Source organism: Grampus griseus (assembly GCF_964374135.1).
Source record: "Grampus griseus genome assembly, chromosome: 11".
NCBI classification, from domain to species: Eukaryota; Metazoa; Chordata; class Mammalia; order Artiodactyla; family Delphinidae; genus Grampus; species Grampus griseus.
In genome coordinates, this window is record NC_139005.1 from 1,569,114 (window position 1) to 1,587,904 (window position 18,791).

Consider the following 18,791-nt stretch of genomic DNA (forward strand, 5'->3'; position numbering starts at 1 on the left):
ATAATACTGCATAAGGTAAATTATTATGTTGCTTAAAAGCACCAAGGTTGCTTAAATGGTAACTCAAAAGCAATTTTCTCTACCTGAACAAACTGCTAACTTAATGGTTTGATACTTCTGGTCTAGAAATTTAGCTCTATCCCAGGAAAGCTATTTTCTAAAATCCAGTACTTGTCTGCATGTTCCATGAGGCAAGAGTTTGCTTGCTCAATGCTGAGAACCAAACTGCAAAAGACACACAGTAGACATTCAATAAAGGTTTCTTGTATGAATGAATAAATGTCTTATTCTCCAGGGGAAAAACAGAAGAAAAGGAATTAGTATTATTTATGTCATATTTAATCAGTTATATTGGACTTCCCGCCAAAGGTAGACTATATTATAGTATAATGTATTACTTCACCTATTTCACAATTTTAATTGTTATGTTGCCCCCAATTTTAAAAGAGCAGGCAAGCTGTGGAAAATAGTATGGCAGTTCCTCAAATAAATTAAAAATACATTTACTATATGACCCAGCCAATTCCACTTCTGGGTATGTACTCACAAGAACTGAAAGCAGGGTCTTGAAGAGACATTTATACACTGATGTTCATAACAGCGTTATTCACAATCAGTAAAACGTGGAGCGGCCCAAGTGTCCATCAATGGATAAACAAACAAAATGTGGTCTATACATACAAGAAAATATTCAGCCTCAAAAAAAGAAGAAAATTCTGACACAAGCTACAACCTGAGTGAACCTGAGGACGTTATGATTCCACTTACCATAGGTTATTTAAAGTAGTCAAATTCATAGAGAGTACAATGGTGGTTGCCAGGGGCTGGGGCAAAGAGGGAATGGAGAGTTACCGTTAAATGGGTGTAGCTTCTGTTTTGCAAGATGAAAAAGAAGAGTTCTGTCGATGAATGGTGGTGACGGCCGCAACAACATGGATCTACAACATGCCTACACACTTAAAAATGGTGACGATGGTAAATTTTATGGTGCGTGTATTTTGCACGTTTTTTAATGGGGGGTGGAAATATACTATAGTACTATATGGCCTCTTTGTCTAGTAAACTTTTTATTCATGTAAAAAATACATTCAGAAAAGCACACAAAGGACACAAAGTTGACAAAGTATAAATGCTGTGTAACCAGCAACAAACAACATTCTAGCACCCAGAGGACCTCTCTCCCCTATCACTGTAAAGCTTTTTAAGGTGTTAAGTTTAAGAGGTCCAACCCCTTTCCTTGCCAGTTAATGTGATACAATCTTCCAGCAAGGTTCTCTAAAGACTTGCCAACTGCCATGGACCTTAAGTCTTCAAATTCTAAGGGCCAGTGGTATAATGTCCCTTTGTATTAACTGGGACACAGCAAGTAGGGTGCAGCAAGTACTGAGTCTAGTGGCATCGCTTTCTAGTTCTATAATTAGATTATTCAGTGGTAGAGGACAGGCTGCAAAATATGTCCCATGATTTTGTTGGCTTCCTCCAAGTTGAAAGCAGCCAATTTCAAAGTGACTTGAAAGTTGTATACTGAAATTATTCCAGTGTGGTCTGTCATTCCACACTGAAGTATGCGTTTGAAGTTAGTGCATGGTTAATGAGATTTCTGGTATCAAGTTCATGCTCTTCCTTGATTGGAAACCTGAGTGGCACAGAATGTTCTAAGTGGAAGTATCAGTATGTTATGCCCCTCATGACCTCTTCTTTCAGACTTCAATGTGAAACAAAATATGTGATGCAAATCTGAACTACTAATAATGAAACCAGATTATTTTTTTAGGATGGAATAGTTTATTTCAACAGTGGGACCAGCAGGGATATTAAAGGCAGCAGATTTTCTTTTGAATACTAGCCATTTTTTCTCTTTACAAATCATTATTAAAAATAAGTACTAGATGTGTTACTCTGGCTTATAAATCTTTAGAGAACCTTGTTGGCAGATTTCTATCACATTAACTGGCAAGGAAAGGGGATGGACCTCTTAAACTTAACACTTTAAAAAGCTTTACCTTCTGCTCTGGGTGGGAGGTTGGAATAAAAGTTACCACCTAACTCTTTTAAAAAAAAAAAAAAAAAAAAAAAGCTTTACTGTGGGAATTCCCTGGCAGTCCAGTGGTTAGGACTCAGTGCTTTCACTGCCAGGGCCCAGGTTCAAGCCCTGATCAGGAAACTAAGATCCCACGAGCCGCTCAGCACAGCCAAAAACAAAAAAGAACATAAAAAGCTTTACAGTGGGGATTCCCTGGTGGCGCAGTGGTTGAGAGTCCGCCTGCCGATGCGGGTTCGTGCCCCAGTCCGAGAGGATCCCACATGCCGCGGAGCGGCTGGGCCCGTGAGCTATGGCCGCTGAGCCTGCGCGTCCGGAGCCTATGCTCCGCAACGGGAGAGGTCACAACAGTGAGAGGCCCGCGTACCACAAAAAAAAAAAAAAAAAAAAGCTTTACAGTGATGGGAGAGAGGGGTCACACAGTCCAAATCTACCTGTTTCCCTCCACTCTTACTTTCTGGTTCAAGTCACCAGCATCTCTCACCTGTCCTAATACAACAGCCAGTAAAGTCTCCTGGGTTCCACTTCTGTTACCCACCCACCCACCCCACCCCCCTTATCCTCAGAATCCAGTCCTCACACAGTGGTCACAGCAGATCTTTCTCAAAACACACTCCCTTACTTTTTGAGCCCTCCAATGGCTTTCCTTTACACCTAAGGGACCTCTTACCCTGGCTTACAAAACCTTAAATGATTAGCCCCTAACTCTGGCCTCATTCTGTACCACTCTCCCCCTTGCCCACTACATTCCAGCCACAGTGACTTCCCATCTACTCCCCAAACACCCGAAAGGCTCAAATGGCTCTATGTCACCTGGTTCCCAAGGCCTGGAATGCTCATCGCCCAGATCTTCCCATGGCTGGGCTCCTTCTTCACATGCGGATCTCAACTTAAGGGTCACTTACTCAAAGAATCCTTCTCTGACCACATAATCTCAGTCACTCCTTATCACATCACCTTTTAGTCTCTTCCACAGCACTTGTCTCTGGTATTTTTATTTCTTTGTTTACTTACTACTGGTCTTTTCTCACTAGACTGAAAACTCCTGAAAGAAGAGACATTATATTGGGTTGGCCAAAAAGTGCCTTTGGTTTTTAAGTAAAAATAAAAAACACATTTTTCATTTTCACCAAGAACTTTATTGAACAACATATTCACCCTTTTGTTCCACTACCTTATGCCATTTTTCAGGCAACTTCATAATTCCATCTTCCCAAAACTTTTTATCTTTTTTAAAAATTTTATTTATTTATTTATATTGGCTGTGTTGGGTCTTCATTTCTGTGCGAGGGCTTTCTCTAGTTGCGGCGAGCGGGGGCCACTCTTCATCGCGGTGCGCGGGCCTCTCACTGTCGCGGCCTCTCTTGTTGCGGAGCACAAGTTCCAGACGCGCAGGATCAGTAGCTGTGGCTCACGGGCCCAGTTGCTCCGCGACATGTGGGATCTTCCCAGACCAGGGCTTGAACTCGTGTCCCCTGCATTGGCAGGCAGATTCTCAACCACTGCGCCACCAGGGAAGCCCAACTTTTTATCTTTTTGAGCAAGGAACTGGTCCAGATGCCTTTTACAGTCTTCCAGGGAATTGAATTTTTTTCCATTAAGAGAATTTTGTAAAGACCGAAATAAATGGAAACCTGAAGGTGCAGTGTCTGGTGAATACGGCAGGTGAATCAGAACTTCCCAGCCAAGCTAACAGTTTTTGTCTGGTCATCAAAGAAACACACAGTCTTGCGTTATCCTGATGGATATTCTGTTGACTAATTCCAGATGCTCTTCATCGAGTGCTGCTTTCAGTTGGTCTAACTGGGAGCAGTACTTGTTGGAATCAATCGTTTTGTTTTCCGGAAGGAGCTCATGGTAGAGGACTACCTTACAATCCTACCATGTACAAAACATCACCTTCTTTGGATGAAGGCCAGCCTCTGGTGTGGTTGGTGGTGGTTCTTTTCGCTTGCCCCACGATCTCTTCTGTTCCACATTATTGGACAGTATCCACTTTGCATCTCCCAGCACAATTTATTTTAAAAGTAGAACATTTTCGTTACGTTTTGGTAGAGAATCGCATGTGGAAATACGGTCAAGAAGGTTTTTTGCACTTAACTTACGTGGAAACCGAACATCAAAGTGATCAACATAACCAAGCCAGTGCAAATGATTTTCAGCGCTTGAGGATATTTTGAGTATGTCGGCTATCTCTCGCGTGGCATAATGTTGACTGTTTTCAATTAATGTCTCGATATGATCAACTGGTCTACCCAACCATGGAGCATCGTCCAGTGAGAAATCTCCAGCACAAAACTTCGCAAACCACTTGGGACACATTCAATCAGTCAGAGGACCCTCTCCATACACTGCACAAATCTTTTTTTGCATTTCAGTTGTGTTTTTACCTTTCTTGAAATAATAAAGCATAATACGCCAAAAATGTTGCTTTTTTCTTCCATCTTCAATATTAAAATGGCTACACAAAAATTCACCAATTTGAGTTTTTTCTTTTTTTAAATGCACACTGATATGTCAGCTGTCACAATACAATCTAACAAAATTGTTTCGAATGAAGTTGAAGACAACTAAGTGCTATTAGAGCCACCTTACGGAAAAAAAGAATGAACCTTTTGGCCAACCCAATATATCTTCTTTACACCTATATCCCCAGTACCTAAAATAGCTTCTGGCACACAGTAGGTGTATTCACTAAACATCTGCTGAATGAATAAGTGGGGAATTACTACCCACACTTCAAATATAAGTTCATAGGCAGAAACTAATTTCCCTGACGTCCCCAGGCTCCTGACACTAACTCCTTTATTCTTCTCATTTACTAATGTTTCTATTATAGTACTTATCAGAATTTATTGCATTTTTTTGTTTACGTGTCTGTCTTCCCCTCCTGCAATGCAAAACTTCTCAAGGTCAAGGAGCCTTTTTTGGAATCCATTTTTGTATCCACAACACCAAGCTTGGTCTGGAATGCAAAGGAGCTTAAAAATCTTTGCTGTATGATGATGAGGAGGAGGGGGAATGAGAGGAACAGCTAACATGCAGTGAGCGTTAACTACATGCAAAGAACATTTCCCATGGATTATCTCTTTAAATCCTTGCAACAATCCTGGAGGATAGGTACAATTATTTCCTCCATTTTGGAAATGACAAAACGCCCAGAGAGGTTATAAATAACATGCCTGAGATAACTACAGTAATAAGTGGCAATGTAATCTATCTAATCAATCTAACACCCAACTTAATGCTCTTATCCCCAACCTTCTATGTTAGCATGAACCATAAGCTGTTCTCAAATAAATGCATGATAGCACTTAAGTGACAAAACCAGGAGTTAACACTGACAGTACACTGTACTTTACAGCGATGTTGAAAATATTAAGAAACAATCAAGAAATGGGGAGGAGGGCTTCCCTGGTGGTGCAGTGGTTGAGAATCTGCCTGCCAATGCAGGGGACACGGGTTCGAGCCCTGGTCTGGGAAGATCCCACATGCTGCGGAGCAACTAAGCCTGTGTGCCACAACTACTGAGCCTGCGCTCTAGAGCCCATGAGCCACAACTACTGAGCCCGCGTGCCACTACTGAAGCCCGCGCGCCTAGAGCCCACGCTCTGCAACAAGAGAAGCCACCGCAATGAGAAGCCCGCATACTGCAACGAAGAGCAGCCCCCACTCGCCGCAGCTAGAGAAAACCCGTACGCAGCAACGAAGACCCAATGCAGCCAAAAATAAATTAATTAAACAAATTTATTTAAAAAAAGAAAAGAAATGGGGAGGATCATGGAGCCTTGCCACATACCAGAAGCAATAAAATGATTGGTTAAAATTGGAATTCTTCCCAAACACTCAGAACATTTCTGAGTAGAAAAATGTCAATAAGAAAACCTGATGACTGGGAAAAGAATAACTGATAAAATGGGAAAAGTTCCCAACATATGTTACTAACTGATACAGCTCTTCCAAAAATGATACAGTTGATAACTGAGAAGGAGCAACACGTAGATTTTTAAGACAGGCACTACCAGTTTTCATGTTCATAAAATCTTAACTGATGTAAGCACAAAGAAACGTTTCAAATCAAATGCAGCTTATTTTTTAAAGATTATTTTGAAGCTCTAAAGACAGGCAACACTCTGTATCATTTACACTACTTTCTTTCCTAGCATGAAGTAGGGCAACTTTTAAGTACAATCACAAGGAACCTCTTCTAACTTACTGCCCAACCTCACTGACCAACTTTCCTGAGAAGAAATCAGGCAAATCCTATGCCGTGAAGTAGCAAAGCCAGTGAAGGCCTACCTCTCTCAGTCTTGAGACCTACTTCAGACGCACAGTGTTACTACCTATCACTATAAAAGTTTAGAGGCTAATTTAGAGGTTACCAAGTGCCAGATAAAGTGAGCTTTTATACATACTCTCATTTAACTTTAAAACCCTGCCTGTTACAGATAGTATAATCTTTGTTTACAAACGAGAGGACTGAGGGTAAGACTATTCAAGGTTATAGAAGCTACAAAATAGAGAAGCAAGAACTATCCAGATTAGGCCCTCTCCATTATACAACACTGCCTCCCACAAAGGTAAGTGGTTCCATTTTTCCTGGTCATGGTCATGATGTTATCTCTTAGAAGGGAGATGAATTGCTGCTTAACACTTACCGGAGCCAACTTTGAACCAGGCTAAGTAGTTGGACTTTCACCCATCATCTCATTTAATCCTCCAGCAATCCTTATGATATGGGGTCCCATTTTACAGATGAAGAAACTGACACTAAAGGAGATCAAATAAGTCATCAATAACACAAACTTAACTGGAGACTATGAATTCAAATCTGTATCTAACTCCAAAGACCATACCTTACCATCTTACAGGGCTTCATTGAAGGCACAAATAGTCCATTAAAGCCACTGGTCATGGTCACGGATAAAAAACACCTTTATAAAAAGGATTCGAGGACCTGGTGGCACAGTGGTTAAGAATCCGCCTGCCAATACAGGGGACACGGGTTCGAGCCTTGGTCCGGGAAGATCCCATATGCCATGGAGCAACTAAGCCCATGTGCCACAACTACTGAGCCCTCGCACCACAATTACTGAAGACCGCGCACCTAGAGCCCCTACTCCACAACAAGAGAAGCCACCTCAAGGAGAAGCCCGGCACCACAACGAAGAGTAGCTCCCGATCGCCGCAACCAGAGAAAGCCCACGCGCAACAACAAAGACCCAATGTAGCCAAAAATAAATTAATTAATTAAAGAAAAAAGGATTTGATACAACTCTTATAGCCATGTTACAATGGTTGTTTCCATTTCCCAAGATCTATAAGTAACCCTGAGTTTCTAAAACAAAGAACAGTACACAAAAATGCAAACATACATGATAGGAACCACAGTCCTGAACGTTATAGTCAGAGAAATCCTGACAAGCCCATGATATATAAATTGTCGTATCTACACTAAACCAAACTATGTAAATTATGCAAAGACTTCCTTTCATAAATCATCTGCACTATAATACCATATAACCACACTCTTGTTCCAACTATTTCACAAATAAAATCTGTCCAGGTAAAATATATGATCTGTACAGTCAATGTTTCAGGCAAAATCAAAAGCCCTACTTTGGTAAAGACCTGTCTCCATAAGTAAATAACAATCATTCAGGGCCCTATCTCATCCTGCATAACACCCTCCACAGCATAAGTTTCTTTTTTGTTTTTTATTTCTACAATGCTGCAGATGGAGAAACCAAGAAGTGATTAGTTATCTTTCTCAATATCACAATCAGAAATCTACAAATAAAACTTGTGTCTACAACCTTTCCCAATATCACTAAATTCCACTAACCCACAAGGTCTTCTTTCAACTACACATGTAAAAGAACAGGAATGGGGAAAAAAAAAACCTAGAATATGTAACTATCTGCAGACCTCAAAGCAACTCTTCTCAGACTAAAAACCCTTTATAAGTGGAAACAAAAATAGTTTTCATTCTTTTTTTTTTTTTGCGGTACGCGGGCCTCTCACTGCTGTGGCCTCTCCCGTTGTGGAGCACAGGCTCCAGACGCGCAGGCTCAGCGGCCATGGCTCACGGGCCCAGCCGCTCAGCCGCATGTGGGATCCTCCCAGACCGGGGCACGAACCCGTGTCCCCTGCATCGGCAGGTGGACTGTCAACCACTGCGCCACCAGGGAAGCCCCTTCATTCTTAAATTAAGTGATTTGTAGCGATTTCTATCAGACATTTCAGAAAGATTCAAATTTATATGTATAATTCTAAAATCAAAACTGAAAGTCTCGGACTTCCCTGGTGGCACAGTGGTTAAGAATCTGCCTGCCAATGCAGGTGACACGAGTTCGAGCCCTGGTCCGGGAAGACCCCACATGCCGCAGAGCAACTAAGCCCGTGCGCAACAACTACTGAAGCCCATGCACCTAGAGCCTGTGCTCTGCAACAAGAGAAGCCACTGCAATGAGAAGCCCATGCGCAGCAACGAAGACCCAATGCAGCCAAAAATAAATAAATAAATAAAATCTTCTTTAAAAAAAATTTTTTTTTAAAGACCCAACGCAGCCAAATAAATTTATTTTTAAAAAAAGTTTACCCTCAAACTGTCTGAAACCTAGCTTCTACTTAAAATGTGGTTGAGGGCTTTCCTGGTGGCACAGTGGTTAAGAATCCACCTCCTTCAAAAAAAAAAAAAAAATCCCCCTGCCAAAGCAGGGGACACGGGTTCGAGCCCTGGTCCAGGAAGATCCCACATGCCACAGAGCAACTAAGCCCGTGTGTCACAACTACTGAGCCTGCACGCCACAACTACTGAAGCCCACACACCTAGACCCTGTGCTCCACAAGAGAAGCCACCGCAATGAGAAGCCCGCGTCCCGCAAGGAAGAACAGCCCCTGCTTGCCGCAACTAGAGAAAGCCACGCACAGCAACAGAGAACCAAAGCAGCCAAAAGTAAATAAATTTATTTTTAAAATAAATAAATAAAGTAAAATAAAAAGTGGTTGAGAGAAATGACATTTGGATGAGATCTACAAAATGTGCTGTATTTATCTACTCCTCTAGGTTCTGTTTCTGGATCAAGTAATCCACCAATCAATTACTTTGGCCCAGAAGTCACAAACTTGAACATTTGAGCAACCTGATGAAAGACAAAAAGGCTGTTATTGTGTTGACCCAGAAACTGCTCAAAAGATTTACAATTCAAATTTAAAAACACAGTGTTAAACAGTGCTGTGGTAACTGGCTATGCATATAAAAAAATTAGATCCCTGACTCACATCATATACAAAAAAAATTTTTTTTCAGGCAAGATCAAGAGCTAAATATAAAATACCAAATTTCTAAAACTTTTAGAAGGAAATGCAGAGACCTAAATGACCTTGGAGTATGGAATAGATTTCTTAAATAAGGCACCAAGGACACAAACCAATAAGAAAAATGATGACAGATTTGACAATCCTTTCTATTCAACAAACCATATAAAAACTTAACAGATAAGCCACACAGTCTAGAAAATACCTACAATTCACTTCACAGACATAACCAGGATATGCAATAAACTCCTAAAAGCAATTTTAAAAGGACAACCCAACTGGGGGGGAGAGACAGGGACAGACAGCTAAGAAATAGAAATCTGAATAGTCACTCAACATTTCAACATGCTCAATCTCATAATTAATCAAGAAATATTTTAAGATAATATCATTTCACACTCATCTGATTTGTAAACATGTAATAAATCTGACAATGTCATGGATCTATAAGGATTTAGATAGAGCAATTCTCAAATTCTCATGCTAAAAAAACACAAAGTGACTCAATTCTGAAAAGCAATTTGGCAATATCTGATAGAACTTTAAATTCCCATAATCTCCATAATCTCAAACCCAGTAATTCCACTTCTGGGTAATTTACACCAGAGAACTTCATTTCAAACTGAGTAGCCATACACAGACACACACACAGACACACACACATACACACACACACACACACACATTTCACAAAACATTTAATCCTTACTGCAAAACAACCTGATATATCTCTGAACTATTTTAATTCCTAAAGTGATTTCATAACCGATTAATGGTTCCCAACATGCAGTTTGAAAAACTTGCCAAAGATCTTAAATACGTGCACAAGGATTTCTAACCAGGAATGTTCAATGCAGCATTGTTTTTAAAACAGGAAAAATGGAAACAACCTAAATACCTATCAACACGAAAATAAATTTAAACTGGTTGTATTTGTATAATAATACAACTATACAGCAGATAAAAGTAATGACTATAACTAGGATGAACCACATGAAACTACCATTTTTGTAGGTCAAAAATGGTAAAAATATCAGCAATTTCATGGGTCTAAAAAAACTTGTTTCATGAAAAACAAGTTACAGAGTAGGTAGAATATTGCTTATATAAAGTTTGAAAATACTCAAAACATAATATTGATTTATGAATATACTCCTATGTAGTAATTATATAAAAACAGGTATTAGAAACACCAAATTCAAGAGATCATTACTTCTGGGAAGAAAGTGAAATGTAACCCAAGAAGGTGCTTCAACTGCATGTGAAAGGCTTTTCTTTAAAAAAAAAAAAACAGGTAAGTGTGGGAAAACGCTGAGATCTGATATAACTGTATGGTAGATGTGTGAAGGTTAATTATCTTGGTCTCTGTATTCTCCCGTATGTTTGAAATACATTAAGAAAAAAAATAGTATATGTATTAGCCAACGAAAGCACACATCTGCAGCCTAAATTCAAACCAACTGCTCCATAGACAATTTCTTTCATTGGCTTGAAACGTTAACGCATCATCATCACCTTTTTTTAACAAGGGCCTCTAGTCAAAAATAAATAAATAAATAAAATAAAGTTTTATGTAACACCCAATTTAAATAGTTCCTTAAAATCCATCAAGCGAAGATTTATCCCTGGAAAATTGGTTTTGTTCCTCCTTCCAGTTCAGTGCTATATATTTTACCATATTTCCATTTTCATCTCGGCTGCCAAGAAAATTCAAATCCAAATTTTATTCTTAGTCACTGAATTATGCTGCCACTTGGGAAAAGAATATATGCCTTCTCCTTTTCCTCATTTTTCTTTTATATATATATAATTATTATATTTCTGGCTCTTTTAAGTTACAGAAATTCTGCAGTGAAATAAAATGTAAATAAATTCCAAGAAAATAAAAATAAACTTTCTGTTCCACCACGCTAAGGAGTTTTCACCATCATTGCTTCTTCCTGGACCAAAGGAATGGATATGCAAATACAACTATGCATACATGTTCACGACACTAAAATTTCAGGACATACAGGATTAAAGTCAATATGCTACCAGTGAAAAATAATTAGCTAACATACTAACAAAAAAATGTATACAAAAGAAAACGTGAAGTTGGTCAAAATTTAATAAGCTAATTATTTCTTTCTCTTCAAGACCATTTTGCTTTGTATGCTTTGTTTTCTGGTGCATGGACATTGTGGAAAATTCCTAAGTCCAATAAGAATATGTAACATTACAAGTCATATATAAAGAAAGTTCTGTGGGTTTTTTTGCGTGCATGTGGTCGCCTTTTTAAAAACTTGAAGTGTCCTTTCCCACAGGTATTTTGCCCATGCCTAAAGATATTCTGGCAGTTTTCTGAGTTTGGCTTCCCTTCTCCTTCTGTCTGGAGCCTCACAATGTCTATTGAAGCCAAGCATACCATTTAGGCAGCACACATCCCCTCTAACACATGGTATACCCCAATACAGGAAATTCAAAACCATGGGTTACATGAAACAAATCCCCTAATTAATCCATTCCTTAACTTCCAAAACTGAATACCAAATGTTCTTATTAAATAGGTTTGGTTAATTATTTCCTTACAAACAGGGCCTAGGATGTCAATCACTCTTATTTATCTCATTTTAGAAATAAAGGATAATACAGGGGGACTTCTCTGGCAGTCCAGTGGCTAACATTTTGCCTCCCAATGCAGGGGATGCAGGTTCGATCCCTGGTCAACGAGCTAAGATTCCCACATGCCTCGCAGCCAAAAAAACCAAAACGTAAAACAGAAGCAATATTGTTACAAATTCAATAAGGACTTTAAAAACGGTCCACATCAAAAAAATCTTTTTTTAAAAAGAGATAACATAGAGAATATACACCAAGATGACAATTCACAAAGACTTTGAAAAGATTATTTTTAACAAAGTTAAAGCACTTCACTCAGCAGTAAGCCCAAAACAACACAATCCAATTTAGGTTTTGAAAAGAATATAACATTTACTCACCACCAGGATTACAACAGTTATGAATAAAGTTATATGCTCCTCATCTTCAAGAAATGTATAGTCTACTGGGCAGTCGTCCAGATTCTTTTAACAGGGATGGCAAAATCACGCTGCTTTCCAGGACTAGATAGGGAATCTAAATAGGTGAGCAGCTCTATCTAAGGGGTAAGTATTAGAAAGAACAACTACAGAATGTAGATTTTGCCTAAAGTAATTCTAAATCAACTTCAAAAGAATGCTATCAAAACAAAACACATCTCCCAATGAGACAGAATACATCATTGCAAGACATGTTTAACTGCCAATCAGATACAGACTGAAAAAAAAAGTTGGAAATGGCATGGAGAAGCTAGACCTCGGCCACATTTCTGGTCAAGAGTTAACACTGCTGTGACTTTTCTGGATGGCAGTCTGGCAATACACATCAAAAAGTAAAACATGCATTTCCTTCAACCCAGTAACTAGACGCTTAGAGAGCTACTCTAAAGAGCCATCAGCACGCAACAATTGTACACACAATGCATACGCATAATATACAATAAATGTAAACAATCTAAACATCCAGCAATAGGAACACTGTTAAATTATGGTGCACACATTCAACAAAATACTAAGAAACGATTTAAAGAACAGAGTAGACACAAACGGATTGACCTGGAAAGCCAACATGAGTGTTGGTTTTTAACACACACGACTATGAGCCAAGATGGCGCCACGTGCCAAGCTCCCAAGTGCTACTTCCGGTCACACCTGGAAGCAAGATTCCAAGCCACAGCCTGAGAAGGGTTGGCTGGTGTCAGTGGTGTAGCTCTTCTGAGAACTGCTCAAGGAGAGCCAGTCTGCAGCCAGCTTGTCCAGCTGCCCAGCAACCTGCAAGCAGGTACGGGAATAATAAAGAAGCCCCTCTGGCCTACACTGAGGAGTCCACAGCAGAACATTCACTACAAACCCAGCGCGGGAGATTTTCAAGTTGCAACCAAATAAACCCAGCAAAGACCTGGCAAAGCTGGTGATGTTTATGGCACAGATGTTCTGCCACCCAGAACATCTAGATAACTTTCCTCAAGAACGGAAAGATCTGGCCTCCTACAGCTACACTGTCTTGAATGCAGGCCTTCCAATAACATTTTGCAATACTCTGATCTTCCTGAATACCTCATCTATCCATCAAGGTTGCCAGAGATCTTCTTTGAACCTCGACGCTGCCATGTAAGTTTCTACGACTCTGTACACTCATTCTGTGACTGATGAGAATAAAAGTGCAAAAACAAGAATAAGGTGAATATAGTATTGCAGAATTACACATGCACATGTTAAGGGACAGCAACACAACTGCACCCAAGATACCTTTGGAAGTGATCCCTAAACTACAGAAGAAGCATCTGAAATGACGCCAAGACCGTCAATGTTATCACAACCGTATGCTTCTGTCTCTTTTTTCTGTAATCTTTTGGCTGTGCCGTGCAGCACGTGGGATCTTATTCCCCAACCAGGGATCGAACTCTCTCACTCTGCATCGGAACCGCGAAGCCTTAACCACTGGGCCGCCAGGGAAGTCCCACAACTGTGTGGTTCTCTAAGGTCGCTGCCTTGACATTCTAACAAGGGCAAGACGAACAAGAGGAAGAGGACAACGACCCAGAATGCTAATGCAGCATGCCTTGGGGGAGAGGCTCTAAACACAAGGAAAGAAGGTTACCAACGTACTTCAGAAACAAAAGAAGAAAATAGTTCGAAGTGTCTAACTTTTCAGCTATCTGTTAGATTCATGAGCCCCAAGAATGTGCACGAAAACCACTAAAGCAGCTGAAGAGTTTCAAGGAGACCCGTGAAGTGAGGTTAGTGCCCCTGGGCCTTACTTCCAGGTTGGCAGGGATTCACACGCTTTTTCTATCTCTTTGTGCACAGGTTTCTGCAGCAGCACCAAGGAGAAGTAACGAGATCCTTCGGTCTGCTGTATACACTTCTCAGCGCCTGGCAGTCGCAGAGCGCATTCCGGTGTTGCTCATGACCATGCCACCCATTCTGTTATGACAAGAACTCTGGGGAAGTCATGACAGTAGGAAACAAAGCTCTGAAAGAGATAACAGCTCAATGACTAAAAAACTTCCTCAAAACCTTGCCCAGAATAATGAAACACAAAGAAAGAATATGATGATGTCTCCTAGGACTCTGATTCAGTTCTTCCAAAAACTGAACCCTCAGATATTGCAGAAGGAATTCCAGGGTAGGACTACAGAGGCCTCAATAAAATCAAGGGTACAAGAACATGGAGAATTAGATGCTAAAGATTACATTCCGGGAACAGAAATTCTGGAAGTTGAGCAAGAGAATGCTGAGAACGATCAAGATGGGTGGGGAAACACCAGTCTCAGGGAGGAGGAAGCTGATGCTAAGGTGGGTTGATGTGCACCACTCTTCCGATGAAGAACAGCAAGAAGTCTCCGAGAAGCTGAACGGCTTCAGAGAGGAGCCAGAATGTCCCATCAAAAAATAAGTTTTTCTGGGCTTCCCTGGTGGCGCAGTGGTTGAGAGTCCGCCTGCCGATGCGGGGGACGCGGGTTCGTGCCCCGGTCCGGGAAGATCCCACATGCCGCGGAGCGGCTGGGCCCGTAAGCCATGGCCGCTGAGCCTGCGAGTCCAGAGCCTGTGCTTCGCAACGGGAGAGGCCACAACAGTGAGAGGCCCGCGTACCGCAGACGAAAAAAATAATAATAAGTTTTTCTTCAGAGAAAAGCAGCTGGTGCTACAAGATTAACTTTTGAAAAAGAGAAAACGAAGTAACTTCCAGGCAAGTTTTCCACTCCAAGGAAAAGGCTAAATTTGTGTCATTAATCTGAATGTTAGTGAATAAAGACTGTTTATTTGCATTCAAAAGTCCAGAAGCACTATATTTTGAAAATCACCCAAAAAAGCACACTGCTGAACAATGGTTGGTTTGATCCAATTTTAAAAACTCTGCAACAGGAAAAATGAGCCCTAATATGTAGATTTTAATTAATAATGTAGCAATATTGGTTTATCAATTGTAACAAATACAGCATGTTAATGCAAGGTGTTATCAACAAGGGAAAATGGAGGGTGGATAATATGAGAACTTTCTTTACTATCCACACAAAGTTATGTAAATCTAAAACTGCTCTAATAAAGTCTATTAATTTTTTAAAAACCTACATGTGTAGACAGATTTGCAAATAAGCATTTGCATATGCAGACAAAGAGAGCGGGAAAGCTCTATATCAAACTTATTAACAGTGGTTTTCTACAGAGAGTGAAGAGCACAAGGAAGAATTTTCACATTACATATTTCTGGACTGTCTAAAAACTTTCTACACTGAGCAATACTCTAAGAGGCTCTGCAGCACATGGAGAGCCTGGGTCCTGAAACCAGACTGCATGGATTCAAACCCCAGCTCCACCATTAACTAGCTGACAAACTTGGGTAGTTAATCTCTCTGTGCCTCAGTCTCCTCATCTGGAACTAGGGATAACAGTTTTTGTACCCACACAAAGCTGCCGCAGGTATTAAGTGACTTACTCCATGTTAAGCACTGGAAAACTACCTAGTCCATAGTAAGTGCTCAATAAGTAGTGTCCTCCACTGCACCTCAGTTTTTTTAAATCTTGACTGGTAAGACAAATCAGGAAAACTTGGCTCATCAAGCCCTTTCTAGTGAGATCTACAATCCAGAGAATACAATGTATTCAACAGCCAAATAAAGATAATCTGAGTTTTTAACAGATTACAAATAAACACTTAGCAATATAAGTCCATTTATATGAAAACAATCACTAATAGATTCTATAAGGATAATCATAAAAACAAACCCCTCTAAGTGCTGTGATTCTGGATAATATTTACTTTCTCCTTTATACTTTACTGAGTCATTTTAATTTTCCACATTGAATATGCATCATTTTTAATGAAATAAAGTAGGAGTCGGCAAACTTTTTCTATTGAAGGCCACATAGTAAATATTTTACCCTTTACAGGCCATAAGGGTCTCTGTCCCAACTATTCAACTCCACTGTTGAACCACAAAAGCAACCAGACAATACCTAAATGAACGCATACGGCTATGTCCCACTGACAATTTAATTTACAAAAACAGGAAGCTGGCAGGACACTGCCCACAAGCAGTCAAGTTTGCCAACTCCTGAAATAAAGAAGGAAACAAAATTGTTTTCATTTTGGAAAACAAAATATAATTTACAACAAAGAAAGTGCATGAGCTAAACTGACATTATTGATGGGGGAAAAAACCCTATTCATTTATTAATATATGGGAAGGTACGGACAGAAAAACACAAACTCTCTCATTTAGGCTCTGGAAATCCTCCTCTCATCCTTAGTGCCCCAGTAAGAGAAAACTTGCTAAGGAGCCTAAAGTCTAGATAGGAACATAAACTAGTGGGTAGGCAATCACAAACAGAAACTAAAAGAAGTATGTCTTTCATATTTAAATCAACTTGAAATTTCTTCAAATTTCATAATAATTCACCAAGCAGCGGCCACCACAGGCGTGGAAGTCCCAACTACTGAGGAAAGGATTTTAGTCTTGGATAATCACAATCGGCACCGACAAATTTGTGAAAGGAGATGAAAACATCTATGGACATCTAACAGCATTAGAAGTGAAATTTCTATGAAATAAACGTTAGAAATGAAAAACTCAGGAATGAAAAATCTATGAAATTCTAACGGAATTAGAGTCAGAGGGTGGTTAAGATGAGACATGCAAGTGGCCTTTGATAGGACACTTCAAACTTCAAAACTGACAAAGTTTCTGATCTCCGCCCCAAAAATAAAGCTTTGGGTTGAAGGAAACTATTCTTAACATTTCACGTGGAATATGGTTTGAAATATTACGACAGATTTCTTTGAGTTTTCAATGGTTTCTCTGGAGGAGGGAAGAAGGACTGTTTTGGGAAGAGCTATGAAGGCTGCGAAGTCCAGAGGCTAAACCTAAAGACGGTAAAAGACCACTCTGCTAAAAAGACGCCAACACCCTGCAACGCAGCCAGCGTGCCCGATACAACCGCAGCGGGACCGCTCAAGCTTTCTGCTGGGCGACCTCGCCAAGTTGTCAAACCCCAGAGGAGACAGTAAACAAGACCCAGAGCCAGCGGTGCCCAAGGCGAGCTCTCGCACAGACGCCCAGACCCACCGAAGCCGGTGAGCAGCAGCCTCAAGGGGCGACACCGACACACGGCAGCCCGACGCCCGGGACACCAGGCCCAGAACGCGGTCCCCCCGGCCGCCTGCGCGCGGGCAAGCACCGGTGAGGGGTCTCCCCGCCGCAGGGGCCGGACGGGGGCCCAAGCGGAGCCCACCCAGGAGTGCGGCCAGCGGAGACGCGGAGGGGCGCTGGGGCCGGGGGGACTCGGGGCGGAGGGCGGACCCGGGGCCGAAGGAAGCCGGGGCCGAGGGACCCGGGGCTGGGGGCGCCGGTACCAAAGGGAGCTGGGGCCGAAAGGAGCCGGGGCTGAGAGGACCCGGGATGGAAGGAAGCCGGGGACCCGGAGCTGAAGGGACTCGGGACTGAGGGGACCCAGGGCTGGAAGTACAGGAAGGGAGCCGGGGCTGAGAGGCCCGGGGCAGAGGAAACCCGGCCCCGAGGGGCGCCGGCCCGGGGGTCGGGCGGACAGAGCAGGGGATGGAGGAGCGCGCTCGCCGCCCGCCGCGCCGCCGGGACACCCGCCCTCAACCCTCGGCCCCGCCGGCCTGGCCCGTGCTCCCACTCGAGAAACTCACCAGAGCTCGCCGCCGCCTCGCCACGCGTCTCGGGTTCCTCGGAACCGGGGCCGCCGGGACCCCAGACCAGCTGTGGGGCCGCCCGCTGCCGCCGCCGCGACCCAGCGTCCGGGAGGGTCCTCACAGCGCCGCCACCGTGACGCGAATCGCAAGAGGCGGCTCTGGCCAATGAGAGCGCTCCTCGTGCGCAGCCGCGCTGGCCCAAGCCGGAAGCGCCCCGCCAGGCCGCTCCTCGGCCTGGAAAGGCTTGGGAGCCACGGGGGGTGGTCCGCAACACGATCCGGCGGCGCCGAGAGCCCGGGGACACCGAAGTCCTTTAGCTTCCCTGCCTCCGGAGGCGGGAGCGTGTGCAGCGGAAGAGGCGGGGCCGCCCGGCTCGGGAAGCTTCCCGGTCTCTATGGATACAGCTCACACGCCTTGGGCGGAACCGAAACTGAGGGCTTGCTAGGCGTAGTCTGTGGAGGCTTCGGACCTAAATCCGAAACATCTTGCCCAAAACAACAGCGTTTGCCTTTTATCACCTCCCGAAGACACTACCATTTGTGCCCCACGACTTCCAGAAAACGAATGTGAGCCCGCTTCTCTTAAAATATATGTAATTCAGAGCGATTTTTAAAATGTTTTAGCGTAATAGCAGGTCAGAAACTAATTCAGCAATAAATACCGTGTCTGTTAACCCAGAGCGAGTTGTTTTCTA

General features: G+C 42.2%; 1 protein-coding gene across 1 annotated transcript in view; it reads right to left on the bottom strand.

Moving 5' to 3' along the window:
- Nucleotides 1-18,325, bottom strand: part of ADIPOR2 (adiponectin receptor 2) — a 52,312-nt gene extending 33,987 nt beyond the window's left edge. The window contains exon 1 of the mRNA XM_082665287.1: nt 18,095-18,325. The gene's annotated coding sequence lies outside the window, so the exon portion shown is untranslated. The remainder of the gene's footprint in view (nt 1-18,094) is intronic.
- Nucleotides 18,326-18,791: the final 466 nt, after the last annotated feature.